Source organism: Entelurus aequoreus, linkage group LG06 (genome assembly GCF_033978785.1).
Source record: "Entelurus aequoreus isolate RoL-2023_Sb linkage group LG06, RoL_Eaeq_v1.1, whole genome shotgun sequence".
NCBI lineage: Eukaryota > Metazoa > Chordata > Actinopteri > Syngnathiformes > Syngnathidae > Entelurus > Entelurus aequoreus.
Genome location: NC_084736.1, coordinates 39572424 through 39598991, shown reverse-complemented (window position 1 = coordinate 39598991; position 26568 = coordinate 39572424). Strand labels below are relative to the sequence as shown.

Sequence of the window (26568 nt, the reverse complement as noted above, 5' to 3'; positions counted from 1 at the left end):
CTGGGTATTGGTTGTGTTGTGTTTATGTTGTGTTACAGTGGGATGTCCTCCATAAATGTGTTTTTCATTCTTTTTTGGTGTGGGTTCACAGTGTGGCGCATATTTGTAACGTAACAGTGTTAAAGTTGTTTTATACGGTACGGCTACCGTCAATGTAAGCTGTGTGGCTGATGACTAAGTATGCTTTGCTGTCTCCTACGTGTGCAAGTAAAAGCTACATACAACATGTGGCCGGGCTGGCACGCTGTTTGTAAATGCTATAGAGGACAATTACTGCAGTGCAATTAGGGCACGCCCTTAATTTAGTAATTAGAGTGAAAATAGGATTATATTTGCCCTGGGAGTTATCTAGGAGAGGCACTGAGATCCATAAGTATCCTGGTAAAATCGGGGGGGTCGGCAAGTATGCAGCTGAGCCGCATCAGAGTGGTCAAAGAGCCGCATGCGGCTCCGGAGCCGCGGGTTGCCGACCCCTGGTATATAGTATATAATTGGTACAAATGTTCAACTAACCCGTGTACAAGGATATTTCACATGTCTTTACTGTGTATATAATTGAACAGTGTTTATGTTGTGTATTTATAATATGTTGTGCAAAGTAAATTTCATATTTTTAGGAAGCTCATCGTGTATTTGACATTGTTTATAAGGTTAGGCGCAATAAGTGTTCAACTTCAGCCTAAACTCTTTCGGTCTGCAACATTTTCAATTTATGAATGTAAATAATAAATGATAAATGGGTTGTACTTGTATAGCGCTTTTCTACCTTCAAGGTACTCAAAGCGCTTTGACAGTATTTCCACATTCACCCATTCACACACAGATGGCGGGAGCTGCCATGCAAGGCGCTAACCAGCACCCATCAGGAGCAAGGGTGAAGTGTCTTGCCCAAGGACAAAACGGACATGACTAGGATGGTAGAAGGTGGGGATTGAACCCCAGTAACCAGCAACCCTCCGATTGCTGGCACGGCCACTCTACCAACTTCGCCGCGCCGTCCCCATGTACAACTGTTTGTTTTTGTAAAACTGTTTGTTTATTTTGTTGACCACTGACCGAAGAAATAATAAACTAAACTGAACTAAAAGCATTCTTCTACTAAAGTCAAAGTGCGCGTTTCCATCTGCGGCGCTGCAGGGAGTTCCCAGGAATGTCACATCTGGTAGAAGGTCCACACATGGGGGCAGAGGATAGGGGTTTGGAGGTCACCGGACCCAAATCAATCACAGGAGATAGGTCGACTAGTCAAGTAAATAAACTGAGTGGTATGCAGGCTGTCCGGCATCAAGATTTGACCCACAAGGAGAGGGGGTAGACAAGAAATGGTATTTAAACACAGTGTTCTGACAGGACAGCAGAATTAATAGATTTGGCACACTTCTTCTCCTCGAGCTTTGTTAAACGATTCCTCTTGGCGTCTCCTTGGATCATCACCCATCAAATATACAACAAGAACAAGCACATTCTGAAAATGTACAAATCATAATGCTGTTGTTTTTTGTTTTTTTTTACACTTACATGTTGTGGTTAATAGTATTGTCTTTATTTGTCGTTATTTAGGCTTTCTGAATAAATTATGTGATGATGTTCATCAGTCAACTCATTGGTGTTAATTTTCAATCTATCAAGATAAAAAAATAATATTCAAATCAAATTACAGGATGTTATTTATGTAGTTAGCTCATTGTCCTCGACTGGTGCACTAACAGTATTTGTTTTACATATGTAGCATCATCTACAAAGATACAAATAATTGCTACTGCGACATCTAGTGGACACATTTTGAACAGCGGTTTCTTTCATTCCAAAATTTCAGCTCATTTTTATACGCATCCCGCGGGCAGAATAATTCCTGTTCCGTACGTTTGACACCCCTAAGCTATACCGTCCACGCTTTTTCCCCATTAACAAGACTTAGACTTAGACTTCCTTTTATTGTCATTCAAATTTGAACTTTGCAGTACAGATAAGAAATACATTTTGTTGCATTAGCTCATGGTAATGCAGGATTAAAGAGCAATAAGGTGCAGATATAAATAAATAGATTACTGTACAGATAAATATATTGCACTTTTGCATATGCATCCACGTTTATGGATGTATGTTATATTGTCTTTATATTCCAGCGAGTTAATTCATTTTGGGGGGGAATTGAGGGGATTATTTTAATGCATTCAAGAGCCTTACGGCCTGAGGCAAGAAACTGTTACAGAACCTGGAGGTTCTGCTACAGAGGCTGCAGAACCTCTTTCTAGAGTCCAGCAGTGAAAACAGTCCTTGGTGGGGGTGGGAGGAGTCTCTGCAGATTTTCTGAGCCCTGTTTAGGCAGCAGCAAATCCATCCAACAAGCGATGTTGGATGGATTTGTCCTACTCATCGCGCACTCCTCGTTAAAACATGCTGCCTCTCACATTGCATTTTCAAATTTTTTACTTGATCAATGTTTCAAGGACTGCCATGTGAGTAAAATCCCTGTTTGTTCTCAAGCTTCCACACCCCAAGCCCATGGCAACGAGAGGGGCGATGGTCCATGAACCTTCATGGACGCACAGAACGTGGCTAGTCCACCAGCAACAACACCAAGTACTGGAGCCCAGATAACAGTGAAGTCGGTGAGTTATGACATTTTTTGTATGTGTTATTTTGTGCCGAAGCGACCACGTTAGACTCTCGGTGATGCACGCGCTGAGAAAACCTAACTTGTTCACTGGTACAGGGATTTCCGCAGATTGTCGCTATACATTGCTTGTGTTTCGTCACGTGACTTCCTCCCGGAAGTGGTGGTCAACCAAGCCTAGATGGCTGTTGTGCAGCAAGCAGCGCGCAAACTCTCTGAGTACCAAAGGGCCTAGATCTTCATGCAAAAAAATCTAATTATGCAATGCAATAGAGCCATATACTTTATCAAAACAATGATTAACAGTCAGTGAAGTTCACAGTCAGGTCGAATTAGGGTTGTCGCGATACCAATATTTTGGTACCGGTACCAAAATGTATTTCGATAGTTATCGGTACTTTTCTAAATAAAGGGGACCACAAAAAATTTCATTATTGGCTTTATTTCAACCAAAAATCTTAGGGTACATTAAACATATGTTTCTTATTGCAATTTAGTCCTTAAATAAAATAGTGAACATACAAGACAATGTTTCTTTTATTAGTAAGTAAGCAAACAAAGGCTCATAATTAGTCTGCTGACGTATGCAGGAACATATTGTCATTTTCCATTCTATTATGTTGTCAACATTATAAAGGACAAACTGTAAAAATGGATTATTAATCCACTTGTTCATTTACTGTTAATATCTGCTTATTTTCTGTTTCAACATGTTCTATCTACACTTCTGTTAAAATGTAATAATCAGTTATTCTTCTGTTGTTTGATACTTTGCATTAGTTTTGGATGATACCACACATTTGGGTATCAATCCGATACCAAGTAGTTACAGGATCATACATTGGTCATATTCAAAGTCCTCATGTGTCCATGGACGTATTTCTTGACTTTATAAACATAATATACATTTAAAAAAATATTTTGTGATGCTAAAAAATATTGATGTAATCATAGTAGTATCAACTACAAACCCCGTTTCCATATGAGTTGGGAAATTGTGTTAGATGTAAATATAAACGGAATACAATGATTTGCAAATAATTTTCAACCCATATTCAGTTGAGTATGCTACAAAGACAACATATTTGATGTTCAAACTGATAAACATTTTTTTTTTTTTGCAAATAATCATTAACTTTAGAATTTGATGCCAGCAACACATGACAAAGAAGTTGGGAAAGGTGGCAATAAATACTGATAAAGTTGAGGAATGCTCATGAAACACTTATTTGGAACATCCAACAGGTGAACAGGCAAATTGGGAACAGGTGGGTGCCATGATTGGGTATATATGTAGATTCCATGAAATGCTCAGTCATTCACAAACAAGGATGGGGCGAGGGTCACCACTTTGTCAACAAATGCGTGAGCAAATTGTTGAACAGTTTAAGAAAAACCTTTCTCAACTAGCTATTGCAAGGAAATTAGGGATTTCACCATCTACGGGCCGTAATATCATCAAAGGGTTCAGAGAATCTGGAGAAATCACTGCACGTAAGCAGCTAAGCCTGTGACCTTCGATCCCTCAGGCTGTACTGCATCAACAAGCGACATCAGTGTGTAAAGGATATCACCACATGGGCTCAGGAACACTTCAGAAACCCACTGTCAGTAACTACAGTTGGTCGCTACATCTGTAAGTGCAAGTTAAAACTCTCCAATGCAAGGCAAAAACTGTTTATCAACAACACCCATAAACGCCGTCGGCTTCGCTGGGCCTGAGCTCATCTAAGATGGACTGATACAAAGTGGAAAAGTGTTCTGTGGTCTGACGAGTCCACATTTCAAATTGCTTTTGGAAACTGTGGACGTTGTGTCCTCCAGACCAAAGAGGAAAAGAACTATCCGGATTGTTATAGGCGCAAAGTTGAAAAGCCAGCATCTGTGATGGTATGGCGGTGTATTAGTGGGTAACTTATACATCTGTGAAGGCGCCATTAATGCTGAAAGGTACATACAGGTTTTGGAGCAACATATGTTGCCATCCAAGCAACGTTACCATGGACGCTCCTGCTTATTTCAGCAAGACAATGCCAAGCCACGTGTTACATCAACGTGGCTTCATAGTAAAAGAGTGCGGGTACTAGACTGGCCTGCCTGTAGTCCAGACCTGTGTCCCATTGAAAATGTGTGGCGCATTATGAAGCCTAAAATACCACAACAGAGACCCCCGGACTGTTGAACAACTTAAGCTGTACATCAAGCAAGAATGGGAAAGAATTCCACCTGAGAAGCTTAAAAAATGTGTCTCCTCAGTTCCCAAACGTTTACTGAGTGTTGTTAAAACGAAAGGCCATGTAACACAGTGGTGAACATGCCCTTTCCCAACTACTTTGGCACAAATTGCAGCCTTGAAATTCTAAATTAGTTATTTCCAAAAAAAAAAATAGTTTATGAGTTTGAACATTAAATATCTTGTCTTTGTAGTGCATTCAATTGAATATGGGTTGAAAAGGATTTGCAAATCATTGTATTCCGTTTATATTTACATCTAACACAATTTCCCAACTCATATGGAAACAGGGTTTGTAGATACGCTCCTGTGCTTGGTATCATTACAGTGGATGTTAGGTGTAGATGGTGTTTGTTTACATTGTGATGCCGGTGAGCTTCGGTGTGTAGTGAAGCATGTTTAGCTATTCCTCGTCCTGCATGAATGATGCATGTAAGAAACATACTTTGTCGCCATGGAGACAAAGATTAGTGATTTAAAAGGAGCTAAAACGTTGGATGGATGTTAGCTGCTTGCTAGATAGCCATATCTTAAAGCACCTCTTCCTGATGGCGTTTCAGTGTTATAACTTTTTCTTTATCGTTAGTTTTTAAGCCAAAATGCGTCCGTTGTCCCTTTTTCTTGTTGCTTGTAAGTATTCTGTGTGTGCGCGCTGCCGAACATGCTCCTCTGCTCGCAAAACCAGCAATGTCATGATGTGACGACGACGGGGGGTGTGGGGGACCTGTACTTTTTAGAGGCGGTATAGTACCGAATATGATTTATTACTAGTACCGGTATACCGTACAACCCTATGTCGAACTATCTTGAGCTCCAGACGTCATTCTAAACGGACAAAAACTTGGAAAAGCAAGGAAGTCGACAACTTCTTGTGTGTGGCTGGGTCAAGGAAATTGGTATCAAGACTCTCCTGGATAAATATGCATCGTTTTTGTTCGGATAAAGTCACATTTTAGGTCGTACACTTTTCCCCATTGAAGCAATAACCTCAAGATGTTTCTCCGCTAAACTATCGGTAGTGTTTTCCTGCGCCATTTTTTGAATTTTTCCAGCAAAGGAGACGCCGTCGTCACGTGAGCTGCACATGACCATCATTGGCTAGCTTACGCCACCTCATGAGACGTAGCCTCAGTGCCGCCCTGGCGCTGTTTTATACTGTTTTTGTACTTATTTTGATTATTGTTTCTCAGCTGTTTATAAATGTTGCAGTTTATAAATAAAGGTTTATAAAACAAAAAAAACCAACAACAAAAAATTACAAAAAAAAAAAAAAAAAAGCCTCCGCGCATGCGCATAGCATAGTTCCAACCAATCGATGAATAAATTAATCGCCAACTATTTTGATAATCGATTTAATCGATTAGTTGTTGCAGCCCTAATATATATATATTAGGGCTGCAACAACTAATCGATTAAATCGATTGAAATCGATTATCAAAATAGTTGGCGATTAATTTAGTCATCGATTGGTTGGAACTATGCTATGCGCATGCGCGGAGGCTTTTTTAAATTTTATTTTAAAAAAAATATATATATATATTTTTTTTACTTTTTTTTTTTACAAACCTTTATTTATAAACTGCAACATTTACAAACAGCCGAGAAACAATAATCAAAGTAAGTACAAAAACAGTACAAAACAGCGCCAGTGCGGCGCTGAGGCTACGTCTCATGAGGTGGAGGTAAGCTAGCCAATGATGTGTCATGTGCAGCTCACGTGACGACGCCGTCTGGAAACATTCGAAAAATGGCGCAGGAAAACGGTACGGATAGTTTAGCGGAGAAACATCTTGAGGTTATTGCTTCAATGGAGAAAAGTGTACGACCTAAGTCGTCAAAAGTGTGGGAACACTTCACTTTAAAGACTTCAAAGAAGAGCGTTTCCTGCAAAATGGCACGGAAGTACAACATTGCTTCAGAAGCACCTGAAAAAGAAACATGTTGGAGCCACGGATGAAGGGAGGAACTCACGGTATGTAACTTTTTAAGTCCATAGTGGCAACAAGCATTCATGAGTTCAGCTTTTTTGTAAGTAACTTTAACGTTATGCCTTTGTTGCAACGCTGATAATGTTTCTCCGGCACATTTGACTCCGTTTTGAGAGAGAAAACGCACGGTTACCAATTTGGAAATAAACGTAACGGACAGAAATATCTCAGGTTGGTTTCATAATCAATGTAGCCGGGCCGATAAAGCTATATAAATATATTTAGATTTGAGTGACGCTTTAGTATAACTAAACGTTATGAAGGTGCTGGAATATTTCATGCTATTATTTAGAGGCAGCCTAAAATGAATCCTTTATTATTCACAACAGAAACGTGTACAATATCTGATTCAGTTCTGATGAGTTACATTTCTGTTATTATTGGTGTATGCTGCACCCCCAATGTCCACAACATGGTGCCAGTATGCTGGGTTTTTTCAATAAAATACTGGAAAAGATAGAAATGTAGTTTGTCTCTTTTATCCGATTATTAATCGATTAATTGAAGTAATAATCGACAGATTAATCGATTATCAAATTAATCGTTAGTTGCAGCCCTAATATATATATATATATATATATATATATATATATATATATATATATATATATATATATATATGTATATATATATATATATATATATATATATGTATATATATATATATGTATATATATATATATATATATATATATGTATATATACATATATATATATATGTATATATACATATATATATATATATATATATATATGTATATATACATATATATATATATATGTATATATACATATATATATATATATATATATATATATACATATATATATTTATATATAATATATATATATATATATATATATATATATATATATATATATATAATGTGTGTGTGTATGTATGTATGTATATATATATATATATATATATATATATATATATATATATATATATATATATATAATGTGTGTGTGTATGTATGTATGTATATATATATATATATATATATATATATATATATATATATGTATATATATGTATATATATGTATATATATATATATATATATATATACTACCGTTCAAAAGTTTGGGGTCACATTGAAATGTCCTTGTTTTTGAAGGAAAAGCACTTTAAACTAGTCTTAACTTTAAAGAAATACACTCTATACATTGCTAAGGTGGTAAATGACTATTCTAGCTGCAAATGTCTGGTTTTTGGTGCAATATCTACATAGGTGTATAGAGGCCCATTTCCAGCAACTATCACTCCAGTGTTCTAATGGTACAATGTGTTTGCTCATTGGCTCAGAAGGCTAATTGATGATTAGAAAACCCTTGTGCAATCATGTTCACACATCTGAAAACAGTTTAGCTCGTTACAGAAGCTACAAAACTGACCTTCCTTTGAGCAGATTGAGTTTCTGGAGCATCACATTTGTGGGGTCAATTAAACGCTCAAAATGGCCAGAAAAAGATAAGTTTCATCTGAAACTTGACAGTCCATTCTTGTTCTTAGAAATGAAGGCTATTCCACAAAATTGTTTGGGTGACCCCAAACTTTTGAATGGTAGTGTATATATATGTGTGTATATATATATATATATATATATACACAGTATATATATTACAGTATACACATGAAGTGCACATACATGTAAGAATCACGTTAAAATAATATAGTTTGGAATAAACAGAAAAAAATGCAGGAAAATTATGTAGGATGAAGGTTGGCTCTAATGCCGCTAGCTTATTGCTAACATATGATGGACCAGCTCATTGACAGGCTTGCCAAAATTAGCATGGCCAATCGCAGGGCACATACATAGAAAAATAATCTTTCACATCACATTCATATCTATGGACAATTTACAGTTTTCAATTAACCTAACATGCATATTTTACATGTACATATATTACACAGGCTTGAACAAGACATGCCTTATTTAACTTAAAATACCTTTTCTCTTTAACTTTCTCGTCTTACTTTTGCCAGGTGCCAACTTTGTGTAGGTGCGTGACCAGCTGTAGCGCTGCTGACAGGCGATTCCGATGCATGTTTTTTTAATTTTTTAAATAAAGCATAAAGAGACATTTTTATGCTATTTGAGATGTTTTTCAAACTTATCATGGCCAATACTACGTGCAAAATAGATTATTTATAGTATAGCTATTCATACAATATACTGCTTTAATTTTTTTTCATGTAAAAACATTTTTATGTATTAGGGTGTACAGGTTTTTATTTTGCCATGGCGGTGTGCCACAATCAATTACATGTAGGGGTAACCCTGTGATAACTTATTTGAAGACAACAAAAATTCTTCTCACAATTGAGGTTCACACTGCAATTCAGACTTTTTGTCAAATCCGATCTTTTTAGTGGCCGTTCACATTACAGAAAATGAGATTTCTAATGTGAGTGCAACCTGACCCTAATGTGGACATAACGTTGCATGCACTGCAGTGTTTACAGAAGTAAACATGGCTTCAACTCTCGTCGGTCTCGGCCCTGGCGCATTTGTGGCAATGTCAAGTGTTTTGTGCAATCAAAGTTAACATTTTCTGAACCAAAGAAGAAGGAAGAGTATTTTGGCTCTGGCAGTTTTACAGAATACTTTGCTTGTATGTCTGCTTGAAGAGCGTGTCTGTGGGCGAGCAGTCGGAGACCAGAGTGGTAGGACTTTCACGTGAGATCCTAAAACATTTTATTTTCTCCTCTTTTCTTCTCCATTGTCAACCATTTATTTCGTAACCATCGAAGAATTATGACGCACATCTCTTTTTGATGGCGTTCCGGCGAAACGAATGCGACCTGAGCGCAGGTGCGTTCACACTACGGCAGTGGTTCTCAAACTTTTTTTGTCATCCCCCACTTTGGACAAAGGGGAAGTTTTCAAGCCCCACCTGCCCCCATCGCCCCAACAGAACGCTAATGCCAAGCTTAACATGTTCAAATTTATTGAACATCAAGTAACATCAAGTTGTATACATTCAAACTCAATAACATAAAATAACATCAAGTTCAATAATAAATAAAATAACTGTGCAGCTGTGGTATAACTTGCATCAAGTTCAATAATAAATAAAATAACTGTGCAGCTGTGGTATAACTTGCATCAAGTTCAATAATAAATCAAATAACTTGCATCAAGTTCAATAATAAATAAAACAAAAGTGTTATAACTTGCATCAAGTTCAATAATAAATCAAAAAGTGTTAACTTGCATCAAGTTCAATAATAAATCAAAAACATTGTTATAACTTGCATCAAGTTCAATAATAAATCAAATAAAAGTGTTATAGCTTGCATCAAGTTCAATAATAAATCAAATAAAAGTGTTATAACTTGCATCAAGTTCAATAATAAATCAAATAACTTGCATCAAGTTCAATAATAAATCAAATAAAAGTGCCACTTTGCAATTTTGCAAAAAAAAAAGGAGGAGCTATACATTTTGGCAAGACAGGGCAAGTGAACATGAGTTTTACAGTACTCCAGCATTAGTGGCTGCAATGAGCCTGTTTTGCACTGCACAGCTTTTCAAATCGGGTTGCAGGCTTGACACTGCCACTGTTAAAACCTCATTGAGTTAGGGGCTGAGCTGCCTTGACGCGAGTGCTTCCCGGTGAATGACACAGTGTGTCCAATGCGCATTTGGCGCAACCCTCTTTATTAGAGCCTGCAGCCCGTTTTTTTACCCTGCCATGGTCTGTGCGCCATCAGAGCAAAAGCCCACACAGTTTTCCCATTTAAGGTTGTGTTCTTTGAGGAAACTGTCCATTATCTCGAACAGCTCATCAGCAGTGGCTCTATTTTTTATGTATTTGCAAAACAGCAAATCCTCGCACAGTGACTCGCCATTCACAGAGCTTCCGCTTAGCCCCGCCCCCATTAGTTACTGTTGCTATGTCTGTCAAACTTTCGCTCCTACCTAGAAATCTAAAGCCTACAGGAAAAATAAGTAATTTACATTTATTTATATAGCGGATTTCACAGACAGAATCACAAAGTGATTTACAGTGTGTATAGAAAATGAAAGCATAGTAAAAAAAAATCTAAGAATATAATTTAAAAAAAAAAAAAAGTAAAGTGAAATTTCCTCCCGTTCCTCGCGCCCCACCTGTCATGTCTCTATTCCCCACCAGTGGGGCGCGTCCCACACTTTGAGAAACGCTGCACTACGGACGCACCGCATATATTATCTGATTCTGATAAGGGGGGCGAATCTTTGGGTGTCCCACGTTTCGATTCAATATCGATTCTTGGGGTCACGATTCGATTCAAAATCGATTTTTTTCTTTTCAACGCGATTCTCGATTCAAAAACGATATTTTCCCGATTCAAAACGATTCTCTATTCATTCAATACATAGGATTTCAGCAGGATCTACCCCAGTCTGCAGACATGCAAGCAGAGTAGTAGATTTTTGTATAAAGCTTTTATAATTGTAAAGGACAATGTTTTATCAACTGATTGCAATGATGTAAATTTGTTTTAAATATTAAATGAACCAAAAATATGACTTATTTTATCTTTGTGAAAATATTGGACACAGTGGGTTGTCAAGCTTATGAGATGCGATGCAAGTGTAAGCCACTGTGACACTATTGTTCTTTTTTTTATTTTTTATAAATGTCTAATGATAATGTCAATGTAGGATTTGTAATCACTGCTATGTTGAAATTGTAACTAATATTGATACTGTTGTTGATAATCATTTTTGTTTCACTACTTTTGGTTTGTTCTGTGTCATGTTTGTGTCTCCTCAATTGCTCTGACTATTGCAGTTCTGCGTGTTGCTGGGTCGGGTTTGGTTTTGGAATTGGATTGCATTGTTATGGTATTGCTGTGTATTGTTTTGTTGGATTGATTAATTAAAAAAAAAAAAGTTAAAGTAAAATAAAAATAAAAAAATAATGAAAAAAAATCGATTTTTTAAAAATGAAAATCGATTCTGAATCGCACAACGTGATAATCGCGATTCACATTTGAATACATTTTTTCCCACACCCCTAGCATATATATCCAAATTATTTCCACATTCGAATTTTGAATTGCACCGTTCACACTGACATGAAAAAATCCAATACAGGTCGCATGGGGAAAAACATTCGGAATCAAGCTGTATTGTGAACGAGGCCTGAGTTTAAAAGTTACCGTATTCTCCGGACCATAAGGCACACTTAAAATCCTTTTTTTCCCATCAAAACTCGATAGAGCGCCTTATAACCCGGTGCACCTAATGTACGGGAATAATTCTGGTTGTGCTTACCGACCTCTAAGCTATTTTATTTGGTACCTGGTGTAATGATAAGTGTGACTAGTAGACGGCAGTCAAACATAATATGTATGTGTAGACTGCAATATGACTCAAGTAAACAACGCCAACATTTTATGCATTCTATTGAAAATATAGAACATTACACACAGCGCTCAAAAATCTATCAAAATGTTTTAGTACGACTTTGGTAAGCTATGAAGCCACACCGCTTGATGGATTGTACTGTGCTTCAACATACGAGTATTATTGTGGTGTGTGTATAATGTAAGACATATTATCTGGTGTTTTGTTTCACAATATTATGCAAAAGCAACTTTTCTTACCTTCTGGTACCTGCTGATCTGTATGTGGGATCGGCATGAATCTTGAAAAATTGCGCGTCTCCGCCTTTGTAGTCTGTGCTGACACCATAGTCGATAAGCTTCTTCTTTTTTTCTATCTTTTTGTTATGTGACATACATCCTCCACTGTTGCCATTTCTAATATAAACTAGAGTAAAGTTCTTACTTATGTCTGACAGTAAACTTGCCATCCATCCATCCATCCATCCATCTTCTTCCCCTTATCCGAGGTCGGGTCGCGGGGGCAGCAGCCTAAGCAGGAAAACCCAGACTTCCCTCTCCCCAGCCACTTCGTCCAGCTCTTCCCGGGGGATCCCGAGGCGTTCCCAGGCCAGCCGGGAGACATAGTCTTCCCAACGTGTCCTGGGTCTTCCCCGTGGCCTCCTACCGGTCGGACGTGCCCTAAACACCTCCTTAGGGAGGCGTTCGGGTGGCATCCTGACCAGATGCCCGAACCACCTCAACTGGCTCCTCTCGATGTGCAGGAGCAGCGGCTTTACTTTGAGCTCCCCCCGGATGGCAGAGCTTCTCACCCTATCTCTAAGGGAGAGCCCCGCCACCCGGCGGAGGAAACTCATTTCGGCCGGTTGTACCCGTGATCTTGTCCTTTCGGTCATAACCCAAAGCTCATGACCATAGGTGAGGATGGGAACGTAGATCGACCGGTAAATTGAGAGCTTTGCCTTCCGGCTCAGCTCCTTCTTCACCACAACGGATCGATACAGCGTCTGCATTACTGAAGACGCCGCACCGATCCGCCTATCTATCTCTCGATCCACTCTTCCCTCACTCGTGAACAAGACTCCAAGGTACTTGAACTCCTCCACTTGGGGCAGGGTCTCCTCCGCAACCCGGAGATGGCACTCCACCCTTTTCCGGGCGAGAACCATGGACTCGGACTTGGAGGTGCTGATTCTCATCCCAGTCGCTTCACACTCAGCTGCGAACCGATCCAGCGAGAGCTGAAGATCCTGGCCAGATGAAGCCATCAGGACCACATCATCTGCAAAAAGCAGAGACCTAATCCTGCAGCCACCAAACCAGATCCCCTCAACGCCTTGACTGCGCCTAGAAATTCTGTCCATAAAAGTTATGAACAGAATCGGTGACAAAGGGCAGCCTTGGCGGAGTCCAACCCTCACTGGAAACGTGTCCGACTTACTGCCGGCAATGCGGACCAAACTCTGGCACTGATCATACAGGGAGCGGACCGCCACAATCAGACAGTCCGATACCCCATACTCTCTGAGCACTCCCCACAGGACTTCCAGAGGGACACGGTCGAATGCCTTCTCCAAGTCCACAAAACACATGTAGACTGGTTGGGCAAACTCCCATGCACCCTCAAGGACCCTGCCGAGAGTATAGAGCTGGTCCACAGTTCCACGACCATGACGAAAACCACACTGTTCCTCCTGAATCCGAGGTTCGACTATCCGGCGTAGCCTCCTCTCCAGCACACCCGAATAGACCTTACCGGGAAGGCTGAGGAGTGTGATCCCACGATAGTTAGAACACACCCTCCGGTTCCCTTTCTTAAAGAGAGGAACCACCACCCCGGTCTGCCAATCCAGAGGTACCGCCCCCGATGTCCACGCGATGCTGCAGAGTCTTGTCAACCAAGACACCCCCACAGCATCCAGAGCCTTAAGGAACTCCGGGCGGATCTCATCCACCCCCGGGGCCTTGCCACCGAGGAGCTTTTTAACTACCTCAGCAACCTCAGCCCCAGAAATAGGAGAACCCACCACAGATACCCCAGGCACTGCTTCCTCATAGGAAGACGTGTTGGTGGGATTGAGGAGGTCTTTGAAGTATTCCCTCCACCGATCCACAACATCCGCAGTCGAGGTCAGCAGATCACCATCCTCACCCTACACGGTGTTGATAGTGCACTGCTTCCCCTTCCTGAGGCGGCGGATGGTGGTCCAGAATCGCTTCGAAGCCGTCCGGAAGTCGTTTTCCATGGCTTCCCCGAACTCCTCCCATGTCCGAGTTTTTGCCTCCGCGACCGCCGAAGCCGCACACCGCTTGGCCTGTCGGTACCTGTCCGCTGCCTCAGGAGTCCTATGAGCCAAAAGAACCCGATAGGACTCCTTCTTCAGCTTGACGGCATCCCTCAACGCCGATGTCCACCAACGGGTTCTAGGATTACCGCCACGACAGGCACCAACTACCTTGCGGCCACAGCTCCAATCAGCCGCCTCGACAATAGAGGCGCGGAACATGGTCCATTCGGACTCAATGTCCAGCACCTCCCTCGTGACATGTTCAAAGTTCTTCCGGAGGTGGGAATTGAAACTCTCTCTGACAGGAGACTCTGCCAGATGTTCCCAGCAAACCCTCACAATGCGTTTGGGCCTGCCAGGTCTGTCCGGCATCCTCCCCCACCATCGCAGCCAACTCACCACCAGGTGGTGATCGGTAGAAAGCTCCGCCCCTCTCTTCACCCGAGTGTCCAAAACATGAGGCCGCAAATCCGACGACACAACTACAAAGTCGATCATGGAACTGCGGCCGAGGGTGTCCTGGTGCCAAGTGCACATATGGACACCCTTATGTTTGAACATGGTGTTCGTTATGGACAATCTGTGACGGGCACAAAAGTCCAATAACAAAACACCACTCTGGTTCAGATCCGGGCGGCCATTCTTCCCAATCACGCCTCTCCAGGTTTCACTGTCGCTGCCAACATGAGCGTTGAAGTCCCCCAGTAGAACGAGGGAATCACTTGGGGGAGCATTCTCAAGTACTCCCTCGAGCGAATCCAAAAAGGGTGGGTACTCTGAGCTGCCGTTTGGCGCATAAGCGCAAACCACAGTCAGGACCCGTTCCCCCACCCTCTCGTCCACCGGGTTGAACTCCAACATGCAGGCTCTGAGCCGGGGGGAAACAAGAATTGCCACCCCAGCCCGTCGCCTCTCACTGCCGGCAACGCCAGAGTGGAAGAGAGTCCAGCCCCTCTCGAGAGAACTGGTTCCAGAGCCCTTGCTGTGCGTCGAAGTGAGTCCGACTATGTCTAGCCGGAACTTCTCCACCTCGCGCACTAGCTCAGGCTCCTTCCTAAGGCTGAAACGACGCGTCGACGTAGTCGACGTCATCGACGTCATCGGTTACGTAAATACGTCGACACCGTTTTTGTGCGTCGACGCGTCGCATATTTACGTCACACTACCGTCATGGCGAAGCGCAAAGCAGACGATCAAAGCAGACGATGCGAGCGGTGCGAGCGAGGGGGAAAAAATCACGCCAAAAGTCGTCAAAAGTGTGGGAGTATTTCAATAAACGGCCTAATAATGTTGTTGTATGCACACTGTGTCGAGCGGAAATGGCCTATCATAGCAGCACAACGGCTATGAACGAACATTTGAAAACAAAACCAACTATTCAATCGTCCGCGCGAGCATACGTTGTCATCATTACACAAAAACATGAATGTGTCATTTGTATCTGCTAGGGGTGTAACGGTACGTGTTTTGTATTGAACCGTTTCGGTACGGGGCTTTCGGTTCGGTACGGGGGTGTACCGAAAGAGTTTCTAAGCTAAAGCTAAAGTCTTAACAAGCTGCTTTGCTCCTACTGCCTCTGTCTCAGCACGCAGCATTGTCCCACCCACACAACCATCTGATCGGTACACACAAAGCATTATCAGCCAATCAGCAGTGCGTATTCAGAGCGCATGTAGTCAGCATTTCAGCGTCGAGCAGATAGGTGTTTAGCAGGTGAGCATCAGGCAGCGGACTCTCCCCAAATGATAATAAACACCTCCCAGTCAACTACTAGTAACATCACTATGAGCCCGTTGACCTTCTAGAAACTTAAACTGCAGCTCAGCTCACTCGCAGTCCTGGCTTGAGGTGAAGGCTAATTAGCTCTCAGTTCCAGCCACATCGACCCCTTCTGAGCGCCTATTTTCAGCTGCTGGGAATATTGTAAACATGAAAAGAACCAGAGCATGTAGACATGCTAACCTTTCTTCATTACAACTGTTAGACACTCACTGGAATGAGTAGAATTGGTTATTTTGTACTGTGTTGGACTGGATGTTTATTTTGCACATTTTAAAAGTAATACTTAATGTTTACAGTGCTCCAGAATATTTAGATTGGCACTTTTTTGTATTGGATGTTTATCTTTATTTTTGCACATTTTAGCAAATTAGCAATACTTTCACTTTTGTTGAAATGTTTACACTGTTATTACAGAATATTTCGTTTTGCACTTTTTTGTATTGGATGTTTATCTTTATTTTTGCACATTTTAAAGCAAAATAAGCAATACTTTTACTTTTGAAATGCTTATACTATTGCAGAATATTAAGATTTGCACTGGATGTTGACTTTTATATTTGCACATTAAAAAGCAAATAAGCTACTTTTAATTTTGTTAAATGTTAAAAGTTTTAAATGTTTACATTGTTACAGAATATTTAGTCATGTTGTTGTCAATGTTGAATGAGTGGCCATACTTCTTTTTTTTTGTAAATAAAAGCCATGCCTTTTGAAAAAACTGGCCTACATTTATTTTTTCATCTTCATTTTGAATAAAAAAATAATCGGTAAAAGGAAAAATAATCTATAGATTAATCGAAAAATAAATAAATCGATAGATTAACCGATTAATCGAAAAAATAATCTATGGATTAATCGATAGAAAAATAATCGTTAGCTGCAGCCTTACTCCTTCCCCCCCAGCGAGGTGACGTTCCACGTCCCAAGAGCTGGCTTCTGTAGCCGAGGATCGGACCGCCAAGTGCCCTGCCTTCGGCCGCCGCCCGGCTCGCTTCGCACCCGACCTCTATGACCCCTGCTATGGGTGGTGAGCCCATTGGAGGGGGGACCCACGTTGCCTCTTCGGGCTGTGCCCGGCCGGGCCCCATGGGGACAGGCCCGGCCACCAGGCGCTCGCCATCGTGCCCCACCTCCGGGCCTGGCTCCAGAGGGGGGCCCGCGTCCGGGTGAGGGAAATCTGGGTTCCTTGTTTTTATCTTTCATTGAGGTCTTCGAGCTGCTCTTTGTCTGATCCCTCACCTAGGACCAGTTTGCCTTGGGAGACCCTAAACTCGCCATGAAAGCGCTAAAACATGCCGGTGTAGTGAGTTTGCATTATTCACCCTAGGAACTTTAGTTATTAGAGAGTTCCGGTCGGACGGTTTTTCACGGGACACATTTCCGGCCTTGTTGTTGTTTCCAGATGAGCAGATGCTGCTCCGTTATTGATTGAAGTAAAGTCTGAATGTCATTAAAACAGTTAGCTCCATCTGTTGACACTTCTTCCACTCCCGCCCTTGCACGCTACACCGCTACAACAAAGATGACGGGTTGCTAGCACGGCCACTCTCCCAACTGCGCCACACCGTTAATATATGCTAATGCTAATGCTAATTTATGATTTTTAAGCAAGTTATACAGAAAAAAAATCAAATGCATATGTATTTCGATTAATCATGTTTAATCCCAGGTTATTACTCGCATTCATATTGTAAATTAATTTAAAAAAAGCTGCCCTCTGAAAGCAGCCATTACTGCCCTCAATGAAAAAGAGTTTGACACCCCCGGTATAGGGAAAGGAAAGGGGGAAGTTGCAAACAGACAAGTCTTTTTACACGTTCAGACTTACATGGAGAAAGTGTCGCAAAAGTCAGGCATAAAAAGACAGCCAGTCAGGGTTCCTTCTTCACACGAATCAAAATACACAGACATACGTTTTTTACACACACACACACACACACACACACACACACACACACACACACACACACACACACACACACACACACACACACACACACACACACACACACACACACAGGTCGAAGTATGGACAAACATTTGCACACGCGTTTCTGATTACTTACACACAGATTGAGATGTGCAAATACTTTTGCTCCAATAATACTTCCATACTTGGCGTCCATGTCTTTATAGTTTCCTAAAAAGTTCACGTCGGCGCCTGACTCTTATTGTCTAAGGGTAGGTGTGTTGAGGAGGTGACAGTGGAGTATTCCAGAGAGACAACTGGTTGGAGACAGCACTTTCTACAAGGTAAACAGGATCTCCTACTGAAGGCCGAGGGAGGTGCTTCTCAAGGCCCCCACAGACAATACTCTGGGTATTATTCAAGGAAATGGCTAAGAATAGAGAGCTTGCGAACAAGGTGGCTCCTCTGGCCGTGGTCTTGTTTGAGTTAAATGTGCCAAAACGGAACATCATCTTTAGAGGAGTGCCTTCTCAAGAAGCTGGGCGTGCCGTGCTGCATAACATGCTCGGCTGGAAGTTGATTCCAATGATTTTATTGAGCGCTGACGCACAAAAACGGCAAAAAATGTGTAAGTAGAACCCTTTTCCTTTTCTAATGTTAGCGATATTAAGTATAAATGTATTACCTTTGTGTGCGTGTAGGTGGATGTTTCATGCAAGGAAACTGGGTCTCGGCATTAAAATCGATCTCTAAATGATAATTAAAATGATTAATGATTTAAAAAAACACATTGAAGCATTTGGGGCAAAATACAGTTTGCATTTTGGCTTCTGGTCCACATGTAAACGTATGCTTTTGTCCTGCTTTTGCCTATCATTCACAATCTCTATGTAACACACGTTTTTCTTTATTTAATGCATTCTAAATTCGTAATAGACAGCAAGTACGAGGTGGCAGCGAATGGGTGTACTCCATTGTGCCCATAATGCCTGAAAAAACGGCAGTAATACGCCATTCTCGTGACCTCCATATTGACCAAGTATTGGCAATTATAAAATAGTTATTACCAGCGCTAACGCCATGGAACTACTTTTTGTGGTGCAGAGATCACAGAAAGCTAACTAGTTTATGCAGCTGTTGACATACTAAGATGCTGTAATTTTAGATTATAAATCATGCCTCTCATCTGTTAAGTAGAAGGTTGTGGCCATGAACTGAGAAGTTGGTCAACTTTGACAGTCACACAAAACAAATCTTGTTTCATTAAACAATTATATATATATTTTTTATCTGGGTGAGGATTGTAAATATCGTAAATTTCGGACTACGAGCCGTTAACTTTTTCCTCCGTCTTGAACCCTACAGCTTGTAAAACGGTGCGGATAATTTATGGATTTGTCTTCGCTGACTGCCGTCATGCAACTACAAACCCCGTTTCCATATGAGTTGGGAAATTGTGTTAGATGTAAATATAAACGGAATACAATGATTTGCAAATCATTTTCAACCCATATTCAGTTGAATATGCTACAAAGACAACATATTTGATGTTCAAACTGATAAACATTTTTTTTTGTTGCAAATAATCATTAACTTTAGAATTTGTTACCAGCAACACGTGACAAAGAAGTTGTGAAAGGTGGCAATAAATACTGATAAAGTTGATGAATGCTCATCAAACACTTATTTGGAACATCCCACAGGTGAACAGGCAAATTGGGAACAGGTGGGTGCCATGATTGGGTATAAAAGTAGATTCCATGAAATGCTCAGTCATTCACAAACAAGGGTGGGGCGAGGGTCACCACTTTGTCAACAAATGCGTGAGCAAATTGTTGAACAGTTTAAGAAAAACCTTTCTCAACCGGCTATTGCAGGGAATTTAGGGATTTCACCATCTACGGTCCGTAATATCATCAAAAGGTTCAGAGAATCTGGAGAAATCCCTGCACGTAAGCAGCTAAGCCTGTGTTAAAGTTACCAAAAATTATTCCCGGGCGCGTCACCACTGCTGCTCACTGCTCCCCTCACCTCCCAGGGGGTGAACAAGGGGATGGGTCAAATGCAGAGGACAAATTTCACCACACCTAGTGTGTGTGTGACAATCATTGGTACTTCTTCGATCCCTCAGGCTGTACTGCATCAACAAGCGACATCAGTGTGTAAAGGATATCACCACATGGGCTCAGGAACACTTCAGAAACCCACTGTCAGTAACTACAGTTGGTCGCTACATCTGTAAGTGCAAGTTAAAACTCTCCTATGCAAGGCGAAAACCGTTTATCAACAACACCCATAAACGCCGTCGGCTTCGCTGGGCCTGAGCTCATCTAAGATGGACTGATACAAAGTGGAAAAGTGTTCTGTCCACATTTCAAATTGTTTTTGGAAACTGTGGACGTCGTGTCCTCCGGACCAAAGAGGAAAAGAACCATCCGGATTGTTATAGGCGCAAAGTTGAAAAGCCAGCATCTGTGATGGTATGGGGGTGTATTAGTGCCCAAGACATGGGTAACTTACACATCTGTGAAGGCGCCATTAATGCTGAAGGGTACATACGGGTTTTGGAGCAACATATGTTGCCATCCAAGCAATGTTACCATGGACGCCCATGCTTATTTCAGCAAGACAATGCCAAGCCACGTGTTACATCAACGTGGCTTCATAGTAAAAGAGTGCGGGTACTAGACTGGCCTGCCTGTAGTCCAGACCTGTCTCCCATTGAAAATGTGTGGCGCATTATGAAGCCTAAAATACCACAATGGAGACCCCCGGACTGTTGAACAACTTAAGCTGTACATCAAGCAAGAATGGGAAATAATTCCACCTGAGAAGCTTAAAAAATGTGTCTCCTCAGTTCCCAAATGTTTACTGAGTGTTGTTAAAAGGAAAGGCCATGTAACACAGTGGTTAACATGCCCTTTCCCAACTACTTTGGCACGTGTTGCAGCCATGAAATTCTAAGTTAATTATTATTTGTAAAAAAAAAAAAAAGTTTATGAGTTTGAACATCAAATATCTTGTCTTTGTAGTGCATTCAATTGAATATGGGTTGAAAAGGATTTGCAAATCATTGTATTCCGTTTATATTTACATCTAACACAATTTCCCAACTCATATGGAAACAGGGTTTGTACTAGCTTATGCTGCTATGTTGACATAGTGAGCTTCTGCATCGCCTTTGAACTAGTGGAAGTTAATTCTAGATTATAAATCATGCCTCTGGATCGTATAAGAATGTGGCCATAAACCGAGAAGTTGGTCAACTTTGAATTTATACCGGAGATGTTAAGAAAGACATGAAAAGACGCTCTTCCGTGGCACTTGTTTTTTTACCTTTCTTGAGGATTAAAATTACAACTTCAGAATTACAGGGGTTCATGAATGCAACCTCACTTCTGTCAGAATAATTGTATATAAGTTATCACACAACTTTGTGTTCCATTGAGTTCAGGTCCCCTGCGAGAAGACAAAAGCTGTCTTTCATCTTATCGAGCAAAGGGCTTGTAAATCTCCACTGTGGGCGATGGGATGCGACATGGAGATGTCGGTTTCTTTGATCTATTGACAGCCACAGGAAGACCTTGTCTGACCCGAGAACTACAAAGCGGAGAGGGAGCAAACCTGACGCAGCTCCAGGCACCTCTTCTTTGAACTGTTTATGACCGAGTGCAACAGCTGTTTATGGCCACCTCCCCTTAGGAGCAGCTGCATAATGTAATGCTATGTAATCAGAAAAGGCCCAAATAAAAGAGGAAGCATGGAACTCCGTCGTCAGAGCGGTGTGGTGACGCTGTACGAGGGTGCAGGCACACAGGCGCTCTCCTCATGAGCTAAATTGAATCCTGTCTCTGTTTGATTTCCTTTGCTTCTTGTCTTGTCTACTAGATGTCATCGGTGTTTGAACCTGACAACTTGCTTTAACCATATTGGTGCATAATGAAGAAGTGCCTAGCACTGCAGCGTTAGCGGCGTTGTATCTTTTGGTTGCTGTTGACGTGTTAAATTTTGACAATACATTTTCAACCCAGGTCTACAATAGCACTGGTGCCGATGTACTGTAAATGGCAGTAACCAGGGAAAAAAAAGAAAAGAAGCTAGCATTGTTTCAATGCTAAATGAAGGCAGACTTAGCCTTCTGCAACAAGTGCTCGGTGGTTTAAAGCAGTGTTTTTCAACCTTTTTTGAGCCAAGGCACATTTTTTCCGTTGAAAAAATGCAGAGGCACACCACCAGCAGAAATCATTCAAAAACTAAACTCAGTTGACAGTAAAAAGTCGTTGTCGCAATTGTTGGATATGACTTTAAACCATAACCAAGCATGCATCAATATAGCTCTAGTGTTTTAGTTCTTGTCTTGCGCTTCTATTTTGGTGGCTTTTTCTTTTTTTGGGGGTATTTTCCTGTAGCAGTTTCATGTCTTCCTTTTGAGCGATATTTCCCACATTTACTTTGTTTTAGCAATCAAGAATATTTCAGTTGTTTTTATCCTTCTTTGTGGGGACATTGTTGATTGTCATGTCATGTTCGGAGGTACTTTGTGGATGCCGTCTTTGCTCCACAGTAAGTGTTTGCTGTCGTCCAGCATTTGATTTTGTTTACTTTGTAGCCAGTTCAGTTTTAGTCTCGTTGTGCATAGCCTTCCCTAAGCTTCAATGCCTTTTCTTAGGGGCACTCACTTTTTGGTTTAAGCATTAGACACCTTTTTACCTGCACACTGCCTTCAGCTGTTTCCAGTGTTGGGTTAGTTACTGAAAACCAGTAACTAGTTAACAGTTACTAGTTACTTTATTTCTAAAGTAACTCAGTTACTTACACCAAAAAGTAATGCGTTACTGTGAAAGGTAACTATTTAGTTACTTCTTTTTTATTTTTATTTTTTTAATTTAAGGCTCCCATTAATGCCCTTTTAGCCTTCATTTCAGTACTGTTATTGCACTGGAGAATAATACAATCTGTTGATCAACTTGACATGCATTTGCATCACTGAACTCTGCTAAGCAATGTGGTTCACACACAAAGACAAAGATATTTTTCAAAGGGCCAATTTATTTTGGGCCAGAACAAATTGACAAAACTATTTTAAATAGCTGCAACATAACATACATAAGTAACTAACTGCATAATAACAACATGTCACAACATAGCTGTCTGTAAACCTGGCTTCACCCTAGGAAGGCACACATGACATGATTATATGTCATGTCACTATATACAGCACACATACTGCTATACACACACCTAACCAGGCGTTTTTTTCTCTCAAGGAATTGTGAAATAAAATCATGTATTCAGGAGATCAACACTGTGCTGAAGCCCAGAACACTCTACGCATTTCCCCAGTTTTAGTTTAGAGAAAAGGAAAGATTGGCCTGGCCCACTAGGATCCCTCTTTATGTTTGTGAACTTTATAGTCTATACATTTAGAGTGATGTGATAATCAAACACTCTAGAAGTCTAGAATGAAAGAGTATATAAGAGAATTGACAGTGTGTGTACCTTCAGTGATGAATAATGAGCAGAGGCAGAGTTTTGAGTGTTTTCTTTAGCTTGCTTTCCATGTTTATGTACTCACTGTCCACTGTGTCCAGCTGCCTGAAAGCGGGTGACTTCACTGTAGAAATAGCCTGCATGTCTTCTAGCACACACGCTGCAATGGCTCTATCAATGTTGTCCTGGCTAGCAGTCCCGCCGTTAAAATCCAGCCGCTGTGTGTCTCTCTTTACTAGCTTTGTCGAAGCATGTCGCTTTTGTAGGTGTTTCAGCAGATTTTAATTGCTGTTTTGGGCAGTAGATAGGATCTTTGATCCAAGACTCAACTTACATTTAACTAAAATGTTCTTTTCTTTGTGCTCGACAAAAGAAAAGTAGTGAGAATATCTCCATCTTAAGAAACTCTGCTTCGTTAGTAAACACAGACACGCCCCCCTGCCCCACACACACACACCCACACAAAGTGCGTGGCGCGCCTCTTCCTTGTGACACAGGAACATTCAGAAGGACGACACCGCAGCAATAAAACACAATCAGATCTTCTCAATTTCTAGCCGATGCTATATAAAAAAATAACGTAAAATAACGCAGTAACGCATCATGTAGTAACAGTAACTGAGTTACTGAATATAAAAAATAACGCGTTAGACTATTGATTACAGTCGAAAATAACGGCGTTACAGTAACACGTTACAAAGTTACGCGTTAGTCCCAACACTGGCTGTTTCCGACATCTACAAAGCAATTAGATACCGGCTGCCACCTACTAATATGGAAGAGTATTACACGGTTACTCTGCTGAGCTCCAGACAGCACAGACACTCAACAACAACACATCATTTGCAGATTATAATAACTGGTTTGCAAAAAATATTTTTAACCCAAATAAGTGAAATGAGATAATCTCCTACGGCACACCAGACGGTATCTCACGGCACAGTGGTTGAAAAACACTGGTTTAAAGTAACGTGATGTAGCGTCCTGACAGAAGTCTGTGGTTTTTAAACTTTATTGCTGACCTCGACACGCCAACAGCATAACACAGCTAGCCAGTCGCCACAACAAAAACACAGCACTTCCTCATTATGCACCCCCACATTTACAAGCATCAAACATTAACCAAGCAAGCCGTTTTTGCACATTGTGTATGTACTCTGTATTGCTGCAATAAATATGACAATTTATGGATTTTATTTGTATTAAAGGCCTACTGAAATGCGATTTTCTTATTTAAACGGGGATAACAGGTCCATTCTATTTCGCGATATTGCCATATTTTTGCTGAAAGGATTTAGTAGAGAACATCGACGATAAAGTTCGCAACTTTTGGTCGCTGATAAAAAAGCCTTGCCTGTATCAGAAGTAGCGTGACGTCACAGGTTGTGGAGCTCCTCACATCTGCACATTGTTTACAATCATGGCCACCAGCAGCGAGAGCGATTCGGACCGAGAAAGCGACGATTTCCCCATTAATTTGAGCGAGGCTGAAAGATTTGTGGATGAGGAAAGTGAGAGTGAAGGACTAGAGGGCAGTGGAAGCGATTCAGATAGGGAAGATGCTGTGAGAGGCGGGTGGGACCTGATATCCAGCTGGGAATGACTAAAAAAGTAAATAAACACAAGACATATATATATATACTCTATTAGCCACAACACAACCAGGCTTATATTTAATATGCCACAAATTAATCCCGCATAACAAACACCTCCCCCTTCCCGTCCATATAACCCGCCAATACAACTGAAACACCCGCACAACACACTCAATCCCACAGCCCAAAGTACCGTTCACCTCCGCAAAGTTCATACAGCACATACAGTATATTTCCCAAAAGTCCTCAAAGTTACGTACGTGACACGCACATAGCGGCACGCACGTACGGGCAAGCGATCAAATGTTTGGAAGCCGCAGCTGCGTACTCACGGTACCGCGTATCCAACTCAAAGTCCTCCTGGTAAGAGTCTCTGTTGTCCCAGTTCTCCACAGGCCAATGGTAAAGCTTGACTGTCATCTTTCGGGAATGTAAACAATGAAACACCGGCTACGTGTTTGTGTTGCTGCAGCCGGCCGCTAATACACCGCTTCCCACCTACAGCTTTCTTCTTTGCTGTCTCCATTGTTCATTAAAGAAATTGCAAACGATTCACCAACACAGATGTCCAGAATACTGTGGAATTTTGCGATGAAAACAGACGACTTAATAGCTGGCCACAATGGTGTCCCAAAATGTCCGCTACAATCCGTGACGTCACGCGCAAACGTCATCATACCGAGACGTTTTCAGCAGGATATTTCGCGGGAAATTTAAAATTGAACTTTACTAATCTAACCCGGCCGTATTGGCATGTGTTGCAATGTTAAGATTTCATCATTGATATATAAACTATCAGACTGCGTGGTCGGTAGTAGTGGGTTTCAGTAGGCCTTTAATCACTAATATTATTCATAATATTTTATCGATCACTTTGTGCAAACACAGCCTTGTTTTTATGTTCAATGTGCATACTGTATCTTAGTTGTTTAGACGGTAATAATGTGTTTATATAAGTTTAAACTGGGGTATGACATTTCTTAATGGGGAAAGACATTATTGGCTCTTGTATTCATGTTAGTATTTAAGCTAGCTGGCAAGCTAATGCTAGTCGGTCCACAATCTTATCAGCGTGTGGTTATCAATCACGGTTTTTCAATAATTTTAATTTATTACGGTAATACTAACTACTGTTTATGTGCATGTTGTACAAAACACTCGCAGCTGCTGAAACCGATGCAAAGAATGCCCGCTCTTGCAGCCCGTAACAATGCATGCACATGGCAATTATCGAGGCTGGCAAAGTTATCAAGTTCAATTTTATTTATCATTCAATTAATTGTCTTGTGCCGATACACTGTATACAATATTTACAACAC

At 41.0% G+C, this 26568-nt stretch overlaps 1 protein-coding gene across 4 annotated transcripts in view; it reads left to right on the top strand.

Moving 5' to 3' along the window:
- The window catches only part of lrrc8ab (leucine rich repeat containing 8 VRAC subunit Ab), a 48708-nt gene that overhangs the window by 1742 nt on the left and 20398 nt on the right, over positions 1-26568 (top strand). For all 4 annotated transcript variants that reach the window (XR_009826546.1, XR_009826545.1, XM_062050722.1 and 1 more), the window contains exon 2: positions 2488-2612. The gene's annotated coding sequence lies outside the window, so the exon portion shown is untranslated. The remainder of the gene's footprint in view (positions 1-2487; positions 2613-26568) is intronic.